The sequence below is a fragment of the Pleurodeles waltl genome, chromosome 12, assembly GCF_031143425.1.
Source record: "Pleurodeles waltl isolate 20211129_DDA chromosome 12, aPleWal1.hap1.20221129, whole genome shotgun sequence".
In the NCBI taxonomy this organism is placed as follows: Eukaryota; Metazoa; Chordata; class Amphibia; order Caudata; family Salamandridae; genus Pleurodeles; species Pleurodeles waltl.
In genome coordinates this window covers 1,049,031-1,062,113 of record NC_090451.1, presented here as the reverse complement: position 1 = coordinate 1,062,113, position 13,083 = coordinate 1,049,031, and the positions used below count along the sequence as shown (strand labels likewise).

Sequence of the window (13,083 nt, the reverse complement as noted above, 5' to 3'; positions counted from 1 at the left end):
GTACTTAGCTACCCCACTCACATCCTCTATGATAGGCACATTAGAAAACACAAGATCATGATTTGAGTAAAAATATTGAATCTCTTCCTGGTTATAGAATCTTGTTAGTAACAGACTACAACGAATCCCATATGTTAATGACAGTCTATGATAGGTAACCCCCTCTTGTACCGAAACAGGAATCTGTGTACACACAAAACAATCTTTTGCATCCATTGTGTCAACATACTCACTCAGCAAGCGATAGAAAACATCAGTGGATAGTTCCCCTTTCAAGTTAGTTCCCTCATGCAAGTATCTTGTATCCAGCTCAAACCTCTCCCAGGCTGTTAGTGCAGTGGTAGTCTCAGGAATTGTAGCATTGTTAGTCCCACTTTTATCCATTAGTGTCATACTCACAACCACGACCCTAATGAATATTTATTACATGAACCTTTTTTGCAAAAGTATTTGGTTCAAGTAAACTTATAGTGTTGGGATTCAAGCCCACGGCTCCAGAGAGACTGGAGCCTAAATCTAGCCAGTTTAGCCTGCTCAGCCACGCTACCTCACATCTACAAGCTCACAACTATAGTAACTTGGCCAAACACTGTGGACACCCGCTGTGGTGACCTGGCTATGCAGGGTAACGCAGCATTCACCGACAGTTGAGCGAGTTACAGGTGAAAAGCAAAGTATAATAACTGTCTGCATATAATATATGTCTTTCCTTATTTATTCTTCTTCCCCATTGTATGTTTGCTCTCTGCTTTAGAAACGCGAGCTGTCATCACTGCATGGAAACGTATCACACAGAGTTCTACTGTTTACACTCACTGAACTTTCAGCATCACAGTGACCCCTCTCGTCGCCTCTATAGTTAGACTTCAAGACAGCTCGTTAGTTTACCGATACAATTCTTGTCACCTTAGGTTGTGGTTTTTTTAAATAAGAAGGCTCGGTCCCACTGTCTGGCTACCCTTATATATATACGTCACCACTTTACATAGTCTCACCTCTCGCTATGTGGATCGTAGGTGCAGAAGGTAGAGAGTGAGACACTGATGCAGACAAAATACGTTTGTGAGTTGAAAAATACTGGCAGCGGTGGGATTCGAACCCACGCCTCCAAAGAGACTGGAGCCTTAATCCAGCGCCTTAGACAGCTCGGCCACACTACCCTGTGCAAACCTGTTTCTGTAAGCTTTCTGAAGTGAGATGATCTGTTGTATAGGGGAGTTGGAGAATAAGGGTGTATAGCCTGTGAAGTGATCCTAGGAAAGTCAACGCCAACAGCAGCAGGCACGTGATACATTCAGTAGATCAGGATTGGCCCCGGGCCATGGGAGGTGTCAGGGAGCGCCAGTCCTGAGAGTCCGTAGGAAGACAACCCTTACATTGGCATCCCGCACGCGCTGCTTCTCTTTCTTTAAGGATAAGGAATCAAACTATCTACGTCCCTCAACTTACCAACCCTCTGCCTCAGGAAAGATTTTGTGATTCATGAGCAGAACCCAGCTGGCGCTGTTTACAGTAATGCCTAAGCACAGTACTCAACTGAGCGGTGTTTCCAAACTGAGCCGTTGTACTGCCGGAAATACCATGGGATATGTCATTTAACTTTCACATAAAATAGGGTTAACCCAGCCCCACCACATACTAAAAACTAAAGACGGAACAATAAACAGACGAAGATGGGATTCGAACCCACGCGTGCAGAGAACAATAGATTAGCAGTCCATCGCCTTAAACCACTCGGCCACCTCGTCTTCAAAACACCATGTTTCAGGAGTACAAAATATGGTAGCCAAAATGTGTTCTATTAGGTGATAGTTGTGTAAACATAATAAAGAGCACATATTTACAGATTGTTATGGTAACTTGTTGTCTTCAGCTTTGCTCTATACGACCTTGTTGTCCATCCCTACTTCAGCTTGAATTTATATGTTAAATGTAATGTAATCATGAAAATTACACTTTCCAAACGTGTTCTATCCATATGTGATGTACTATCACACTACCCTCAAATGAGCTAAGATTGCTTTAATTCAGTTGTACGTGGATTTAAAGTGCAATATCATACCAATATTGTACTGGTATGGCGCTTTCGAGTCTCTAGGTGTCAGTTATTGGTGGTGTGCTTACATGTCAACATTAGGCAGCAAATAGTACACAATTAAGGAAAACTGCCTTCCCATTTAATGTGCATTGTTCTGCAAAAAGTTTTAAGTAGGAGAAAGTAAAACTTAGTTTATAAAACCACCTAAACTGGGAGTATTGCCGCTACAGCTATGACACTTCATTTTAAAAACGTAAGTGCATCAACAAGAAATATTTTTGCGCTAAATAAATTGCTGTCTGACTACTCACGTAATGCATAAAACTGAGGCAGTCGTAATTACAATACATTGAAGTAATATTTTGGTAGTTTTTGTTGACGATGACTCCACAGCAAGCGATCAGATTACTTTTTATTAGTGAAGGCGCGTCAGAGCCTTGATAAGTAAACTTACAAGGAGACACGCCTAGGTCGATGAACCTTTTAGACCAGGTTCGGGGACTTCCCAGTACGAGATGTCTTTTGGCATCGCAAATCAATAGATCAATATCTCAACAACAATCGCAATAACTAATCAGCATGCTAATCAATAACCTTTAATGAGAGTCAATAAAGTGAACACACCATGATCTTTCAGTCATGAATAACCACACCAATTTAGTTAAGTGTTAGGATATTTGTTTCCCTACTGGTTACAATCTAAAGTCATTTCTGTTAATCTCATTTGCAATTCATCTCATTAGTAACTCTTCAGATTTGCAATTAGAAACGCAATTAATCAATGCATAGAGAATATTCACTCAGTATTAACACATAATTATTAAGAAGCAACTTAGCAAAGTCTCAGTAGTGCATGGTTCAACAAAGCGAGAACTCAGTCATTTGTCTATTTGCGTCAGATTTTAGTGAACACCTTAAATAACCTCGTATTAGCATCAGCATGTTGGGCTTCATGCAAAACTATTTAGCAAACACAAATTTGGAAAACATCTAACTATGGCCTCTATCAAAGAGCTGTTGGTACCTAGAAAGAAAAGGCAAACAGACAATTACAATTTTCATCAGATAGTTACCCATCCAACGGATCAGCAAACAGCGTCAGTCTTCGTTCTCGGGACATCAGTCGTTTGCATCATCAGCAAAGAAAGGACAGGGCAAAGTATCAGTATGGCATAGCTAAGGAACAAGAACTTCCCTCATATAGAGGAGAAGTAAGTATCAGGTAAGGAATAAGTAAAGGGTGGTTTAGAGTAACAGGGCGAACAAACGGCAAAGTCTCAAACGAAATGGCCTAAATGGCTCAGTAGAATGGCAAAGAATGGCTTGGAGTGGAATGTCCAATAAATGCCTGATTTCTCCTCGGGTCATGTGGTTAAATCAAAACTGTCTAATTTACTCCTAATTCCTCAATGGATAATCATTGGTGCATCGCCATCTCTGTCCAATAATCTTCACCAGAGTTTTACACAAACCACAGTTCTCATGTCGTTGATTGGCCCATGTTATTGACGTTTTCATCGGTTGGAATGTCAGGTAAGAAAAGTTACATTTTACGCTACAGTCAGTAGTTCCATTGTTTTCTCCTACTCCAGGCAGCCTTGCACCTGTTACAAATTACCCTGTTGCATTCAGCAAGAATGTCTCCTTGAGCAAGTAGGGTCCTATGAGAAAGAATTTACTACAGCTACACACATCTCTAGCTTCTGGGAAAGTACAGTTTCATGTCCTTCAGGAAAATAACACATTGCACGTTAGAAAAAGACAGTTCAATATGAGACCAGGCAGCTAGGCACAGACCTTCGCTAAACTAAGGCCTACTGCTTAATGAACAAACTCCTAATACATAACTCCAATTTTGATATGTTAATACAAATTAAAAACATTAGTACATAATTAATTCAGCATTAATAACTTTCATTAGTCTTCGTATACATTGGTAGCCACTCCCCGTGGGCACATTTCAAACGTGTGCATTATTTCTACGTTAACACATTTTTTATGCAGCTTCATTACACAATATATTGTAAGCTTTTCATGTTAATATTAATTTTAAAAGACACACTCCAGCAATCCCTCCTCTGATGACTCTTGTCATCACACAAATCTTCCCTACTAATTTTACATACTAAAATTCCCTCATATCAATCTCTTCCCTTCTTGGTTTCCCCTTTGATCTTGCTCTGAATAATTTTCCCTTTGTTTTTCTTCCCTCCTCCTATTATTTTTCGCCATCTTCAATTTTATTCTTTTACTAATTTTACATGCCACCCATGATCCAAATAAGCAATCTATAACAATCAATATCCCCTGTATTATTTTAGACAATATCCCATGCCAAATGTTACTAATCCAATTTCCCACTGAAGCAAATCCTTTCCCAACCTTTTTCCAAACACCTGGTTCTTTCAAATCCTTCAAGTCCGTACTATCCCTAGTCAAGTTAGTAAGCATACTTCTAATCTCATTACTATTATCTGGTATGTAAGCGCAACAATTACACCCATTGAGCAATCTACAAACTCTGCCATTTTTCACTAAAAGAATGTCTAAAGCAAGCCTGTTTTGAAGAGTCATAGCCCCCTCCGCAGCAAGTTCAGTATCCATCAGGAGTATAGCCCCTGAAAAGTTTGTCAGCATGTTATCCTCAATAGTAGACAACTTTTGAATCTTTATGGAGTTCATAATAACTCCCACTGAAGAAATTATCGTCCCAAATATGTCTCCTACTACACCAGCAGCAGTCTCTTTCTTATGTCTAGTACGATGTAATTCAGACAATTTTGGTAACCTTTTCAAATCGTCAAGTTGATATATCTTTGGGAAAACTATCCCCATATAACATGTCCTATACTATCCCTTTGGAAGACGGTAATAAGCATTAAGTCCACATATATAATAAATCCCGGGGATTGCTGGATCCTGTCCATTTAACATGAACGTCCATTTACTCTGAAACAAAAACACACGCTTACATTCACTCATTCCCACAAACACATTGTCATAGTATGATTTGGTCTTGGATATGCAAAGCTTTCCTACATGTAGTGCGTCTAAAGCTAACTTCCCTTGTTCTCTAATTGCACTATAACCGTCACTACTAGCAAAGGCCCGTTGCTGTAATCCTTTCTCTAGTTTACCCTTCAATGCCCTTCTTCTCTCTTCCGTGTGATCTAAAAAGCTTTTCTCTACAGGTGTAAGCAAACATGTCAAATTATTGTGGTGTGCATAAGATGTACTAATTGTTAATGTCGCCTGAAAGAATCCTTTAACTAACTTTATGCTATAGTACTTAGCTACCCCACTCACATCCTCTATGATAGGCACATTAGAAAACACAAGAGCATGATTTGAGTAAAAATATTGAATCTCTTCCTGGTTATAGAATCTTGTTAGTAACAGACTACAACGTATCCCATATGTTAATGACAGTCTATGATAGGTAACCCCCTCTTGTACCGAAACAGGAATCTGTGTACACACAAAACAATCTTTTGCATCCATTGTGTCAACATACTCACTCAGCAAGCGATAGAAAACATCAGTGGATAGTTCCCCTTTCGAGTTAGTTCCCTCATGCAAGTATCTTGTATCCAGCTCAAACCTCTCCCAGGCTGTTAGTTCAGTGGTAGTCTCAGGAATTGTAGCATTGTTAGTCCCACTTTTATCCATTAGTGTCATACTCACAACCACGACCCTAATGAATATTTATTACATGAACCGTTTTTGCAAAAGTATTTGGTTCAAGTAAACTTAAAGTGTTGGGATTCAAGCCCACGGCTCCAGAGAGACTGGAACCTAAATCTAGCCAGTTTAGCCTGCTCAGCCACGCTACCTCACATGTACAAGCTCACAACTATAGTAACTTGGCCAAACACTGTGGACACCCGCTGTGGTGACCTGGCTATGCAGGGTAACGCAGCATTCACCGACAGTTGAGCGAGTTACAGGTGAAAAGCAAAGTATAATAACTGTCTGCATATAATATATGTCTTTCCTTATTTATTCTTCTTCCCCATTGTATGTTTGCTCTCTGCTTTAGAAACGCGAGCTGTCATCACTGCAAGGAAACGTATCACACAGCGTTCTACTGTTTACACTCACTGAACTTTCAGCATCACAGTGACCCCTCTCGTCGCCTCTATAGTTAGACTTCAAGACAGCTGGTTTGTTTACCGATACAATTCTTGTCACCTTAGGTTGTGGTTTTTTAAAATAAGAAGGCTCGGTCCCACTGTCTGGCTACCCTTATATATATACGTCACCACTTTACATAGTCTCACCTCTCGCTATGTGGATCGTAGGTGCAGAAGGCAGAGAGTGAGACACTGATGCAGACAAAATACGTTTGTGAGTTGAAAAATACTGGCAGCGGTGGGATTCGAACCCACGCCTCCAAAGAGACTGGAGTCTTAATCCAGCACCTTAGACCGCTCAGCCACACTACGCTGTGCAAACCTGTTTCTGTAAGCTTTCTGAAGTGAGATGTTCTGTTGTATAGGGGAGTTGGAGAATAAGGGTGTATAGCCTGTGAAGTGATCCTAGGAAAGTCAACGCCAACAGCAGCAGGCATGTGATACATTCAGTTGGTCAGGATTGGCCCCGGGCCATGGGAGGTGTCAGGGAGCGCCAGTCCTGAGAGTCCGTAGGAAGACAACCCTTACATTGGCGTCCCGCACGCGCTGCTTCTCTTTCTTTAAGAATAAGGAATCAAACTATCTACGTCCCTCAACTTACCAACCCTCCGCCTCAGGAAAGATTTTTTGATTCATGAGCAGACCCCGGCTGGCGCTGTTTACAGTAATGCCTAAGCACAGTACTCAACTGAGCGGTGTTTCCAAACTGAGCCGTTGTACTGCCGGAAATACCATGGGATATGTCATTTAACTTTCACATAAAATAGGGTTAACCCAGCCCTACCACATACTAAAAACTAAAGACGGATCAATAAACCGACGAGGATGGGATTCGAACCCACGCGTGCAGAGCACAATGGATTAGCAGTCCATCGCCTTAACCACTCGGCCACCTCGTCTTCAAAACACCATGTTTCAGGAGTACAAAATATGGTAGCCAAAATGTGTTCTATTAGGTGATAGTTGTCTAAACATAATAAAGAGCACATATTTACAGATTGTTATGGTAACTTGTTGTCTTCAGCTTTGCTCTATACGACCTTGTTGTCCATCCCTACTTCAGCTTGAATTTATATGTTAAATGTAATGTAATCATGAAAATTACACTTTCCAAACGTGTTCTATCCATATGTGATGTACTATCACACTACCCTCAAATGAGCTAAGATTGCTTTAATTCAGTTGTACGTGGATTTAAAGTGCAATATCATACAAATATTGTACTGGTATGGCGCTTTCGAGTCTCTAGGTGTCAGTTATTGGTGGTGTGCTTACATGTCATCATTAGGCAGCAAATAGTACACAATTAAGGAAAACTGCCTTCCCATTTAATGTGCATTGTTCTGCAAAAAGTTTTAAGTAGGAGAAATTAAAACTTAGTTTATAAAACCACCTAAACTGGGAGTATTGCCGCTACAGCTATGACACTTCAGTTTAAAAACGTACGTCCATCAACAAGAAATATTTTTGCGCTAAATAAATTGCTGTCCGACTACTCACGTAATGCATAAAACTGAGGCAGTCGTAATTACAATACATTGAAGTAATATTTTGGTAGTTTTTGTTGACGATGACTCCACAGCAAGCGATCAGATTACTTTTTATTAGTGAAGGCGCGTCAGAGCCTTGATAAGTAAACTTACAAGGAGACACGCCTAGGTCGATGAACCTTTTAGACCAGGTTCGGGGACTTCCCAGTACGAGATGTCTTTTGGCATCACAAATCAATAGATCAATATCTCAACAACAATCGCAATAACTAATCAGCATGCTAATCAATAACTTTTAATGAGAGTCAATAAAGTGAACACACCATGATCTTTCAGTCATGAATAACCACACCAATTTAGTTAAGTGTTAGGATATTTATTTCCCTACTGGTTACAATCTAAAGTCATTTCTGTTAATCTCATCAGCAATTCATCTCATTAGTAACTCTTCAGATTTGCAATTAGAAACGCAATTAATCAATGCATAGAGAATATTCACTCAGTATTAACACATAATTATTAAGAAGCAACTTAGCAAAGTCTCAGTAGTGCATGGTTCAACAAAGCAAGAACTCAGTCATTTGTCTATTTGCGTCAGATTTTAGTGAACACCTTAAATAACCTCGTATTAGCATCAGCATGTTGGGCTTCATGCAAAACAATTTAGCAAACACAAATTTGGAAAACATCTAACTATGGCCTCTATCAAAGAGCAGTTGGTACCTAGAAAGAAAAGGCAATCAGACAATTACAATTTTCATTAGATAGTTACCCATCCAACGGATCAGCAAACAGCGTCATTCTTCGTCCTCGGGACATCAGTCGTTTGCATCATCAGCAAAGAAAGGACAGGGCAAAGTATCAGTATGGCATAGCTAAGGAACAAGAACTTCCCTCATATAGAGGAGAAGTAAGTATCAGGTAAGGAATAAGTAAAGGGTGGTTTAGAGTAACAGGGCGAACAAACGGTAAAGTCTCAAACTAAATGGCCTAAATGGCTCAGTAGAATGCCAAAGAATGGCTTGGAGTGGAATGTCCAATAAATGCCTGATTTCTCCTCGAGTCATGTGGTTAAAATAAAAACTGTCTAATTTACTCCTACTTCCTCAATGGATAATCATTGGTGCATCGCCATCTCTGTCCAATAATCTTCACCAGAGTTTTACACAAACCACAGTTCTCATGTCGTTGATTGGCCCATGTTATTGACGTTTTCATCAGTTGGAATGTCAGGTAAGAAAAGTTACATTTTACGCTACAGTCAGTAGTTCCATTGTTTTCTCCTACTCCAGGCAGCCTTGCACCTGTTACAAATTACACTGTTGCATTCAGCAAGAATGTCTCCTTGAGCAAGTAGGGTCCCATGAGAAAGAATTTACTACAGCTACACACATCTCTAGCTTCTGGGAAAGTACAGTTTCATGTCCTTCAGGAAATTAGCACATTGCACGTTAGAAAAAGACAGTTTAATATGAGACCAGGCAGCTAGGCACAGACCTTCGCTAAACTAAGGCCTACTACTTAATGAACAAACTCCTAATACATAACTCCAATTTTGATATGTTAATACAAATTAAAAACATTAGTACATAATTGATTCAGCATTAATAACTTTCATTAGTCTTCGTATACATTGGTAGCCACTCCCCGTGGGCACATTTCAAACGTGTGCATTATTTCTACGTTAACACATTTTTTATGCAGCTTCATTACACAATATATTGTAAGCTTTTCATGTTAATATTAATTTTAAAAGACACACTCCAGCAATCCCTCCTCTGATGACTCTTGTCATCACACAAATCTTCCCTACTAATTTTTCATACTAAAATTCCCTCATATCAATCTCTTCCCTTCTTGGTTTCCCCTTTGATCTTGCCCTGAATAATTTTTCCCTTTGTTTTTCTTCCCTCCTCCTATTATTTTTCGCCATCTTCAATTTTATTCTTTTACTAATTTTACATGCCACCCATGATCCAAATAAGCAATCTATAACAATCAATATCCCCTGTATTATTTTAGACAATATCCCATGCCAAATGTTACTAATCCAATTTCCCACTGAAGCAAATCCTTTCCCAAACTTTTTCCAAACACCTGGTTCTTTCAAATCCTTCAAGTCCGTACTATCCCTAGTCAAGTTAGTAAGCATACTTCTAATCTCATTACTATTATCTGGTATGTAAGCGCAACAATTACACCCATTGAGCAATCTACAAACTCTGCCATTTTTCACTAAAAGAATGTCTAAAGCAAGCCTGTTTTGAAGAGTCATAGCCCCCTCCGCAGCAAGTTCAGTATCCATCAGAAGTATAGCCCCTGAAAAGTTTGTCAGCATGTTATCCTCAATAGTAGACAACTTTTGAATCTTTATGGAGTTCATAATAACTCCCACTGAAGAAATTATCTTCACAAATATGTCTCCTACTACACCAGCAGCAGTCTCTTTCTTATGTCTAGTACGATGTAATTCAGACAATTTTGGTAACCTTTTCAAATAGTCAAGTTGATATATCTTTGGGAAAACTATCCCCAAATAACATGTCCCATACTATCCCTTTGGAAGACGGTAATAAGCATTAAGTCCACATACATAATAAATCCCGGGGATTGATGGATCCTGTCCATTTGACATGAACGGCATTTACTCTGAAACAAAAACACACGCTTACATTCACTCATTCCCACAAACACATTGTCATAGTATGATTTGGTCTTGGATATGCAAAGCTTTCCTACATGTAGTGCGTCTAAAGCTAACTTCCCTTGTTCTCTAATTGCACTATAACCGTCACTACTAGCAAAGGCCCGTTGCTGTAATCCTTTCTCTAGTTTACCCTTCAATGGCCTTCTTCTCTCTTCCGTGTGATCTAAAAAGATTTTCTCTACAGGTGTAAGCAAACATGTCATATTATTGTGGTGTGCATAAGATGTACTAATTGTTAATGTCGCCTGAAAGAGTCCTTTAACTAACTTTATGCTATGGTACTTAGCTACCCCAGTCACATCCTCTATGATAGGCACATTAGAAAACACAAGATCATGATTTGAGTAAAAATATTGAATCTCTTCCTGGTTATAGAATCTTGTTAGTAACAGACTACAACGTATCCCATATGTTAATGACAGTCTATGATAGGTAACCCCCTCTTGTACCGAAACAGGAATCTGTGTACACACAAAACAATCTTTTGCATCCATTGTGTCAACAAACTCACTCAGCAAGCGATAGAAAACATCAGTGGATAGTTCCCCTTTCGAGTTAGTTCCCTCATGCAAGTATCTTGTATCCAGCTCAAACCTCTCCCAGGCTGTTAGTGCAGTGGTAGTCTCAGGAATTGTAGCATTGTTAGTCCCACTTTTATCCATTAGTGTCATTCTCACAACCACAACCCTAATGAATATTTATTACATGAACCTTTTTTGCAAAAGTATTTGGTTCAAGTAAACTTAAAGTGTTGGGATTCAAGCCCACGGCTCCAGAGAGACTGTAGCCTAAAACTAGCCAGTTTAGCCTGCTCAGCCACGCTACCTCACAACTATAGTAACTTGGCCAAACACTGTGGACACCCGCTGTGGTGACCTGGCTATGCAGGGTAACGCAGCATTCACCGACAGTTGAGTGAGATACAGGTGAAAAGCAAAGTATAATAACAGTCTGCATACAATATATGTCTTTCCTTATTTATTCTTCTTCCCCATTGTATGTTTGCTCTCTGCTTTAGAAACGCGAGCTGTCATCACTGCAAGGAAACGTATCACACAGCGTTCTACTGTTTACACTCACTGAACTTTCAGCATCACTGTGACCCCTCTCGTCGCCTCTATAGTTAGACTTTAAGACAGCTGGTTTGTTTACCGATACAATTCTTGTCACCTTAGGTTGTGGTTTTTTAAAGTAAGGAGGCTCGGTCCCACTGTCTGGCTACCCTTATATATATACGTCACCACTTTACATAGTCTCACCTCTCGCTATGTGGATCGTAGGTGCAGAAGGCAGAGAGTGAGACACTGATGCAAACAAAATACGTTTGTGAGTTGAAAAATACTGGCAGCGGTGGGATTCGAACCCACTCCTCCAAAGAGACTGGAGCCTTAATCCAGCGCTTTAGACCGCTCAGCCACACTACCCTGTGCAAACCTGTTTCTGTAAGCTTTCTGAAGTGAGATGTTCTGTTGTATAGGGGAGATGGAGACTAAGGGTGTATAGCCTGTGAAGTGATCCTAGGAAAGTCAACGCCAACAGCAGCAGGCACGTGATACATTCAGTAGGTCAGGATTGGCCCCGGGCCATGGGAGGTGTCAGGGAGCGCCAGTCCTGAGAGTCCGTAGGAAGACAACCCTTACATTGGCGTCCCGCACGCGTTGCTTCTCTTTCTTTAAGGATAAGGAATCAAACGATCTACGTCCCTCAACTTACCAACCCTCCGCCTCAGGAAAGATTTTGTGATTCATGAGCAGAACCCGGCTGGTGCTGTTTACAGTAATGCCTAAGCACAGTACTCAACTGAGCGGTGTTTCCAAACTGAGCCGTTGTACTGCCGGAAATACCATGGGATATGTCATTTAACTTTCACATAAAATAGGGTTAACCCAGCCCTACCACATACTAAAAACTAAAGACGGAACAATAAACCGACGAGGATGGGATTCGAACCCACGCGTGCAGAGCAAAATGGATTAGCAGTCCATCGTCTTAACCACTCAGCCACCTCGTCTTCAAAACACCATGTTTCAGGAGTACAAAATATGGTAGCCAAAATGTGTTCTATTAGGTGATAGTTGTCTAAACATAATAAAGAGCATATATTTACAGATTGTTATGGTAACTTGTTGTCTTCAGCTTTGCTCTATACGACCTTGTTGTCCATCCCTACTTCAGCTTGAATTTATATGTTAAATGTAATGTAATCATGAAAATTACATTTTCCAAACGTGTTCTATCCATATGTGATGTACTATCAAACTACCCTCAAATGAGCTAAAATTGCTTTAATTCAGTTGTACGTGGATTTAAAGTGCAATATCATACAAATATTGTACTGGTATGGCGCTTTCGAGTCTCTAGGTGTCAGTTATTGGTGGTGTGCTTACATGTCATCATTAGGCAGCAAATAGTACACAATTAAGGAAAACTGCCTTCCCATTTAATGTGCATTGTTCTGCAAAACGTTTTAAGTAGGAGAAAGTAAAACTTAGTTTATAAAACCACCTAAACTGGGAGTATTGCCGCTACAGCTATGACACTTCAGTTTAAGAACGTACGTGCATCAACAAGAAATATTTTTGCGCTAAATAAATTGCTGTCCGACTACTCACGTAATGCATAAAACTGAGGCAGTCGTAATTACAATACATTGAAGTAATATTTTGGTAGTTTTTGTTGACGATGACTCCACAGCAAGCGATCAGATTACTTTTT

At 40.0% G+C, this 13,083-nt stretch overlaps 6 non-coding genes across 6 annotated transcripts; all 6 read right to left on the bottom strand.

The window, feature by feature from the left end:
• Positions 1–1,078: 1,078 nt before the first annotated feature.
• On the bottom strand, positions 1,079–1,160 carry TRNAL-AAG (transfer RNA leucine (anticodon AAG)). Its single transcript has one exon. It is a non-coding gene; the product is annotated as a tRNA-Leu (tRNA).
• Positions 1,161–1,665: 505 nt separating this feature from the next.
• Positions 1,666–1,748, bottom strand: TRNAS-GCU (transfer RNA serine (anticodon GCU)). The gene has a single exon. It is a non-coding gene; the product is annotated as a tRNA-Ser (tRNA).
• A 4,653-nt stretch (positions 1,749–6,401) lies between these two features.
• TRNAL-AAG (transfer RNA leucine (anticodon AAG)) lies at positions 6,402–6,485 on the bottom strand. Its single transcript has one exon. It is a non-coding gene; the product is annotated as a tRNA-Leu (tRNA).
• Positions 6,486–6,988: 503 nt separating this feature from the next.
• On the bottom strand, positions 6,989–7,070 carry TRNAS-GCU (transfer RNA serine (anticodon GCU)). Its single transcript has one exon. It is a non-coding gene; the product is annotated as a tRNA-Ser (tRNA).
• Positions 7,071–11,710: 4,640 nt separating this feature from the next.
• On the bottom strand, positions 11,711–11,792 carry TRNAL-AAG (transfer RNA leucine (anticodon AAG)). The gene has a single exon. It is a non-coding gene; the product is annotated as a tRNA-Leu (tRNA).
• A 505-nt stretch (positions 11,793–12,297) lies between these two features.
• Positions 12,298–12,379, bottom strand: TRNAS-GCU (transfer RNA serine (anticodon GCU)). Its single transcript has one exon. It is a non-coding gene; the product is annotated as a tRNA-Ser (tRNA).
• Between the last annotated feature and the right edge of the window lie 704 nt (positions 12,380–13,083).